This window comes from Lissotriton vulgaris, chromosome 12, assembly GCF_964263255.1.
Source record: "Lissotriton vulgaris chromosome 12, aLisVul1.2, whole genome shotgun sequence".
NCBI classification, from domain to species: domain Eukaryota; kingdom Metazoa; phylum Chordata; class Amphibia; order Caudata; family Salamandridae; genus Lissotriton; species Lissotriton vulgaris.
This window is the reverse complement of record NC_141700.1, coordinates 722,966,550-722,974,834: the sequence shown is the minus strand read 5'-3', so window position 1 is coordinate 722,974,834 and position 8,285 is coordinate 722,966,550. Positions and strand designations below refer to the sequence as shown.

The 8,285-nt window shown below is 46.4% G+C and overlaps 1 non-coding gene across 1 annotated transcript; it reads right to left on the bottom strand.

Annotated features, from left to right (window-relative positions):
• Window positions 1-1,846: 1,846 nt before the first annotated feature.
• On the bottom strand, window positions 1,847-1,928 carry TRNAS-GCU (transfer RNA serine (anticodon GCU)). Its single transcript has one exon. It is a non-coding gene; the product is annotated as a tRNA-Ser (tRNA).
• Between the last annotated feature and the right edge of the window lie 6,357 nt (window positions 1,929-8,285).

Here is an 8,285-nt window from a genome sequence, read left to right as displayed (position 1 = left end):
TTAAAGGTAGTGCGTTGTAATGGTTGTTTCCCGTTTTGGGAAATGTCCATGAGCCCATTGCGAGTATCTCTGAGCCCCTCCTATTTATTTTTTAGGAATATTTGTAAGCTATGGACTGGACATTCAAGTCTCGCATGTTCAATGGGCTGGCTTTCTCATGATGTATGTGCACCGCTTGTTGACATTCGCTAACTCATGGGCCATCACCCAGATTTCCTTACATTTCTGTTTCTTGAAACACAAATAGGCACAGTGAGATAACTCTGGCATTTAACACATTTGTTGGAGAGATCTTTGATTTGTAAAGTCCCAGATTTAAATTAAAGTAGTATAAGGTTAATGTAGAGGTCAGATTTTTCTTTCATGTAGGTAGTAAAGCGGGTTACTGCTTTTAACACAGAGATCCTTTTGTTACCTGCTGTTCATAAATTGTAATCCTTGTAATAAAGCACTGTGAGCTATGAAGGACATGTGACTCCTACACCTTGTCTCATGTAATGCATCTTGTACATTGATTAGCATATGTACATGTTTTAATGTCAATGTATAATGTGTATGTTACGTAAAGAGCTCTGACACCCTGCGTTGGGTTGCCTAGTGCAATAAAAGAAATAAAATAGTGCTACTGACATTGTGATTTGTGTAAATACTGGGACAGACCAACACATCTGACATTCTTACAGTGCCTGCATCTCTTATATACAAGGACTGAAGAAGGGCAAAAACTGCCTCTCTTAAGTACTTGTGAAGGGATAACAAGCTGCGTGCCTTTGTATCCCCTGCATGGCATTGACATTTAAGTGTGAGGTCCCAGGTTGCCTCCAGTCAGGATATTCAAACATAAGGAGGCCTGATGGCCCCTTCACTTCGGCCCAGCTGAAGGTGAAAAAAAAGCTTCCTCGCTGCCTTCATGCTGCTGCTGGGAGTTAAGAGCAGACAACGTACAAGAGCTGCTGATCGTTTCCCGGTGTCTTAATCCGGGGCAGGTCCAACATATTTCTGTGGGGCCCAACTTCTTGGCGGGGTCGACAGCGTTCACCCTGTGAAAATAGTGGTGGGACACTGTGTACCTTTGTGTACCCCCGACTTGTGCCCTGGTCTGTTGTCTGCACAAGTGCATGTCATACAGGCTGAGAGGCAACAGAACACATCAGTTTTGCCTGAAAAAATGTTTTACTTAAATCAGTCAATAGCGTCGCCAATATGTGATGGGCAAGGAAGCTGTTTGATTTAAAAAATGCAGCATGAATCAAGATTCAGTAGGGCCCTCCTGACTCTAGGCCCCGGTGCCACTGTACCTGCTGCACCAATGAAAACCACGCTCCAAAAATGTATCTGATTTTATTTTATAAACTGGCATCAAAGCTATTGCATTTTACCTATGCAAATCTTGTCCTTGGTCAGCGATTTCTATAGATTTTACTTACACCTGAAGCTTGGCCCCCCTGAGCCACAAACAAGAGGTGAGGCGAATTCCTTGAGGGGATATTTTCCCGCCTGCTGGAGAGAGAGGAATTTACTTTCAGCTTGACACTGTTGTGGTAAAAACTCCAGGGTTAATCATTTAATTCAATGGCACCCTGTAAGCAAGTGCTCCACCACTTTAGAATGTGTTGAGTGATAAAATTTACCAGGAGGGTTGTAAAGGTCGGTCCGTGGCCAGTGACAGTGACCCTTGTATTAGAGCAGATAAAAAGGGGACATTTTCTGCTGTAATACGCAAGTTGGCCAGGCCTGTGCATTCTGTCGAGGTTTGGAAACCTTACATTTTCTTTCTCATTGGAATGTACAGCAAGTGTATGAATGAGATTTTAAGAAACACTTACAACGCTAAAACAAAAGGATCCGACGAGGGTGGGATTTGAACCCACGCGTGCAGAGCACAATGGATTAGCAGTCCATCGCCTTAACCACTCGGCCACCTCGTCACGATAGCCTAACATTTATTTGTCACTATCGAAACCGCAGCAGCATCCAATTTCGTAATTTCGGAGTAATTATTAACCTGAAGTGAAACCCGGATGAGCTGCCAAAAAGACACCTGTTTAGGACTAACCGGCCCATTGCCTAAGCGATCTCACAGGAGAAACTCAGTACCACACATACCCTTGTTACACACCGCACCCTGATCTCAAGCTGCAGGTCTGCCTGGGTTTCCTTTTTCAGAGCTCCAGACATGAGTGAACCTACTTCTGAGGTGTGCCCACAGAACAAGGCTCTGAAATGTGGCTGGACCAGTTGCCACTTTCACCCACTCGCCCGCTTAGCCATGGCCTGTGTCGCTTCACACTGGACAGTGTGTCCAGTGACACCTTCAGGGTCCCGTGCGTCACTTCCGGCCAGGGTTGGGGAAGGGGAGAGATATATATGCCTCCCCCGCCCACCTGGCGGCCTCTTTGTCCTTTACCCTGACGCAAGCAATTGGCCAGTCACTTGGGGGTCCCCCTCGTGCCAGGTAAAACTGTGGGTCTGGTGCAGGTTTTAACATTTCTTGGGATCAAGCTTGATACCATCACAGGGGAGTCCAGATTGCCGACAGACTAGGTTGGTGACCTAACACAACACATACAGTCTGTGGTTGGGCAGGACAGGGCCACCTTTGAATGCATCCAAAGCCTCCTGGGGCAACTGAATTTTGCAGCCAGGGTCATCCCAGCGGGTAGGGTGTTTGCCAGAAGGTTAGCCAGGGCCACTGCCAAGGTCACAAAGAAACACCACATGATGAAATTAAGCAAAGGCATGAGACAGGACCTGGCCTTGTGGGCATAGTTCCTGGCCAATTTTAACGGCTTAGTAATTTGGAGGGCTTCCTGGGCAGGCACCCCGGACCTAGCCCTATATACAGACCATCAGGCAGAGAAGGATTCGGGGACATTTTAGACAGGGAATGGTATGCAGAGAAATTGCCCAACACCTAGCACAAGAAAAAGATCACAGTCAAGATCACAGTGTTAGAGTTGTTCCCGATTGTGGTGGCATTCCGCTTGTGGCCTGTGGTACTGGCGGCTAAGAGGGTCCTCTTGTGGTCCGACAATCTGGCGATAGTGCGGGCATTAACTCCCAGTCAGCAAGTTGCCCCTGGTGTTGTGCCTTTTGAGGGAGTTGGTGCAGGCGTGTCTGTACAATAACATGAAATACAAACTCGACGACCTGACCAAGGTTCAGCACAACCACAGCACAAGTAAAGTAAATTTAACTCTGGTGCAGCACACTTCCCGTGCCCGTCGTCCCAAGGCACAAATATGGTCAACAATTTTCTTCAAATGGCGAATATTGAAATATAACCAAGGAGTCTTCTTTAGTCCAAAAGTTCTATTCTTTATTGTGGTAATCATACCAAACCAATTATACAGCCATTGCGTTTCCTTCCTTGGCGGAACTTCGCCAAAGCTGAAAAGACCCAAATGGATAAATTACAAATTAAACATAATACAAGACATACATATATAAATTACAATATATACAACACAGGGTGGGATTAAAAGCACGACATCAATCGGAGAGAAGTTAAGTTCGATAGAATACCTTTACAAACTAACTCTCACACCAAACTATGTACATTTAAAACGAATAGAAACAACACCCATCTATACTACTATTATAAAGAGAGAACACGCACCTTTGAGCCAGGTAAACTCGGGAACCACAGCGCCAATCCACACACCCGATACATTGTAGAAATTGTCAGGGTGTGCAGAAGGCCATAGGCTATAAATTTTTTTTTTTAAAGTACATTTAAAAATGTAACTTTAAAAAAAAAAGTAGTGCCCTGAAAGTAGCGCCGGCCGCGACGCTGCTCTGGCCGTGACGTAGCTCTGGCCGTGACGTGCGTGATGACTGCGAGGAGAAGCGGCGGACATGGAGCTGCGGTGAAGTGAGGAGCGCGGGCGCGTCATGGCGAAGAGGAGGGGAGCGGCAGGTCAGGTAAAGTAAAGCTGGAAATCAGGGCGGGAGGGAGTAGGGCGGGAGGGGAGCGGGAGGGAGTCGGGGCGAGAGGGGAGCGGGTGTGCACAGAGGGACAGGCGGGAGGGAGTCGGGACGGGAGGGGGTCGGGCGGGAGCGGGTGTACTGCCCCCAGCCCCTTTCTGCCCTAGGTAACGCTGGGGCGGGCTGCTAGTATATATATATATATATATATATATATATATATATATATATATATATATATATATATATATATATATTATCACACAAAGCTACCTCCAACAGAAGGGGCCCACACAGGAAAATGAATGTTGCATCCGTCTTTAATGGCAGCTGGTATGCAGTTCAAAAGGACTTTTCCACGAATATTATCAGAAGTCCAGCCGACGCGTTTCGTGCTCTGCGCACTTCTTCCTTGGCTCATGGACTGGAAACGAAGCACTCACAGCATGCAGGTGTTATAACTTGATCCTCGCCCGGGTGGGCGTGGCCACCCTGTGGCCTCCTGGGATCTGTAGTATAGGTCATTACTCCAGTGAGTTGCTGCGAGTAAAATCGTGTGAAATAAAAAGTTATCAACACCCCAGTGGGTCGTGGCACAGTCCCCTCTTGCTGCACAACATTATTCATGCCGCCATTATGCATATCCTGTCCCAAAGCATTGTCACTCACAGTGGCGTTACTGCAGGGCTGTCCACAAACAGCGGGGCTCCTTCAAGCGGCTGAGGCCAACCGCTATTTATTTATCACACAAAGCTACCTCCAACAGAAGGGGCCCACACAGGAAAATGAATGTTGCATCCGTCTTTAATGGCAGCTGGTATGCAGTTCAAAAGGACTTTTCCACGAATATTATCAGAAGTCCAGCCGACGCGTTTCGTGCTCTGCGCACTTCTTCCTTGGCTCATGGACTGGAAACGAAGCACTCACAGCATGCAGGTGTTATAACTTGATCCTCGCCCGGGTGGGCGTGGCCACCCTGTGGCCTCCTGGGATCTGTAGTATAGGTCATTACTCCAGTGAGTTGCTGCGATTAAAATCGTGTGAAATAAAAAGTTATCAACACCCCAGTGGGTCGTGGCACAGTCCCCTCTTGCTGCACAACATTATTCATGCCGCCATTATGCATATCCTGTCCCAAAGCATTGTCACTCACAGTGGCGTTACTGCAGGGCTGTCCACAAACAGCGGGGCTCCTTCAAGCGGCTGAGGCCAACCGCTATTTATTTATCACACAAAGCTACCTCCATACTGATAACTTTTTATTTCACACGATTTTACTCGCAGCAACTCACTGGAGTAATGACCTATACTACAGATCCCAGGAGGCCACAGGGTGGCCACGCCCACCCGGGCGAGGATCAAGTTATAACACCTGCATGCTGTGAGTGCTTCGTTTCCAGTCCATGAGCCAAGGAAGAAGTGCGCAGAGCACGAAACGCGTCGGCTGGACTTCTGATAATATTCGTGGAAAAGTCCTTTTGAACTGCATACCAGCTGCCATTAAAGACGGATGCAACATTCATTTTCCTGTGTGGGCCCCTTCTGTTGGAGGTAGCTTTGTGTGATAAATAAATAGCGGTTGGCCTCAGCCGCTTGAAGGAGCCCCGCTGTTTGTGGACAGCCCTGCAGTAACGCCACTGTGAGTGACAATGCTTTGGGACAGGATATGCATAATGGCGGCATGAATAATGTTGTGCAGCAAGAGGGGACTGTGCCACGACCCACTGGGGTGTTGATAACTTTTTATTTCACACGATTTTACTCGCAGCAACTCACTGGAGTAATGACCTATACTACAGATCCCAGGAGGCCACAGGGTGGCCACGCCCACCCGGGCGAGGATCAAGTTATAACACCTGCATGCTGTGAGTGCTTCGTTTCCAGTCCATGAGCCAAGGAAGAAGTGCGCAGAGCACGAAACGCGTCGGCTGGACTTCTGATAATATTCGTGGAAAAGTCCTTTTGAACTGCATACCAGCTGCCATTAAAGACGGATGCAACATTCATTTTCCTGTGTGGGCCCCTTCTGTTGGAGGTAGCTTTGTGTGATAAATATATATATATATATATATATATATATATACTACTATAATAAAGGAAGAACTTTCAGCCTTTGGGGCGGGTAAACTCGGGAACCACAGCGCCAATCCACACACCCGATACACCGTTGGAATCGTAAAGGTGTGTAGATGGTTATAGGCTATATAAATTTAAAAAAAAACGTTATTTAAAAAATTTACAGTAAAGAAAATAGTAGTCCCTCCGAAGTAGCGCCGGCCGCAACGTGCATGCTCATGTCAGGAGCGTGGGGAGAAGCGGCGTCCAGGAGTGCGACGAGGAGCGGCGGACATGGCACGGAGGGGAGCAGTGACGTGAGGAGCAGCGGACAAGCCAACGGCAGTGCGAGCAGCGGACAGGCTGGAGGAGCGGCGGCTGAGGTAAGGGAGCGGCGGACATGGCGCGGGGGAGGAGCGGTGACGTGAGGAGCAGCGGACAGGCGAGCGGCAGTGCGAGCAGCGGACAGGCGGGAGGAGCGGCGGCTGAGGTAAGGGGACCCATGTTGGGGCAGGCGGGGGTCGGGGCAGACAGGGGTCGGGGCAGGCGGGGGACGGGCCGGGCGGGGGCCCGGGCTGCTGGACAATGTCGGGGCAGGCAGGGGGCGGGGAAGCCTGTTGCTCCCGGACAAGGTCAGGACGGGCTGCTAGTATATATATATATATATATATATATATATATATATATATATATATATACATATATATATATATATATATATACAATATCAACATAGATAAGTACATGAATCACATACCACAAATATATGTACGGAATAAAAACATAGTTCTAGTACAAAAATAACTCTGATATTCTTAAAAAGGAGCAGATCATATTTCCTTAAAGTCATACGAACACATTTTGTAATCCATAGCATTATTTTCAAATAGTGTGGCTCGGTATAAATGGACATTTGCAGAAAATGCATGATATTCAAAACAGAAGAAGATAACGACATGATCCAGAAGAACTGAGACGCCAAAAGATAAAAAGAACCGAGAAGGAACAAGTTCAGAAAAACAAAATGAGTTAATCCTGAAGGCGAGAGAAAAAAAGAAAAAGAATAAGGAAAGAGATATCGAAAGATATGTATTTACACTGTAAGGAACACCATGAGCATGATAAGGCACGATGGGAAACTGGGACAGAGAAGGAAAGTGGCCATCCTACAAATTAGGTGACACTCGGAGCCTGGAATGGGACGTAACCAAGTTCCCCCAAAAAGAAAATTTAAGTAGATGGGAGCATTGGCAAGGATGGAAAAATACACCAACCCCTACACTCTGTTACGATCGGATATGAAAGGTGATATACACTCACCATAAAAAATGTCTCCAATGAACAAATAATTCCACAAATGTAGGTGGTGAGCAGATAGTGATGGTCAACTCCTGTCACGTCCAGAGCACCTCGACCAGTTGGCACCGCTCCACGTTATAACAGAAAAGACAAACTAAAAATGTATAAAAATGAAAAATTATAATCAAGGAGAGGAAGGATGAGTTGAGAATAAACAGAGACACAATACCACTGTGTTTTATAAAAAAAACTGCTAACAACCATTCTGAAAACAGTCCTATCGAATTAGGAACCCACAACTCATACCTAAACACAGGTGGGGGGATGGGGGGGGAAACGAGGGGGGAGTGCTCGGTGGAAAAGAACCTAGAATCAACCACTAGCAAAATATTACCACAAGTGGAAACAATATACCCTAGAAATGCATATGTTGGGTAGCATATTGCCGGCCCCCTTACTTATAAAAACCCACTAACAAAACCACCCCTCTCACCTAATCACAAGGTAATTCCAAGGAATCAAGGAATTTTGTAAGGTGGCAATTCAGCTGTGTTAAAGTTGAATTGAAGCACAGGATTACTGCTGGTCTGCAGGACCTGATGCCATGCTGGTTGAAAAATGGCTTTAATAAAGTTTTCCTTATATATTTTAGTTTATCTCAGACACAAATGATATGGATGAGGTTCTCAACTCCACGAGCCCATAGCCTGCATAACTGATCTCCTCCTCTATTTTCCCAAGGGGGTAAAAATAGATTAATTGAACCAAGTAACAGGCGAAGCTTCAAAAAAGTTTCTTTAGTTGTTATCTTTATTCCTGCATTTAGGTAAGGTTGAGGTTTATCGGCTTCGTAATTATTGAGCACAACCCAGCCATGAACTCGTTTTGATAGTGCTTCCTTTTTCTCTGCAGTAGATTTAAGTCTTATTGACTTTGCGACTAGTTTTTTGAACACCCAATGAGCCGTTGAGGTATTCCAACGGTCTGTTAGACCCAGAGATTGG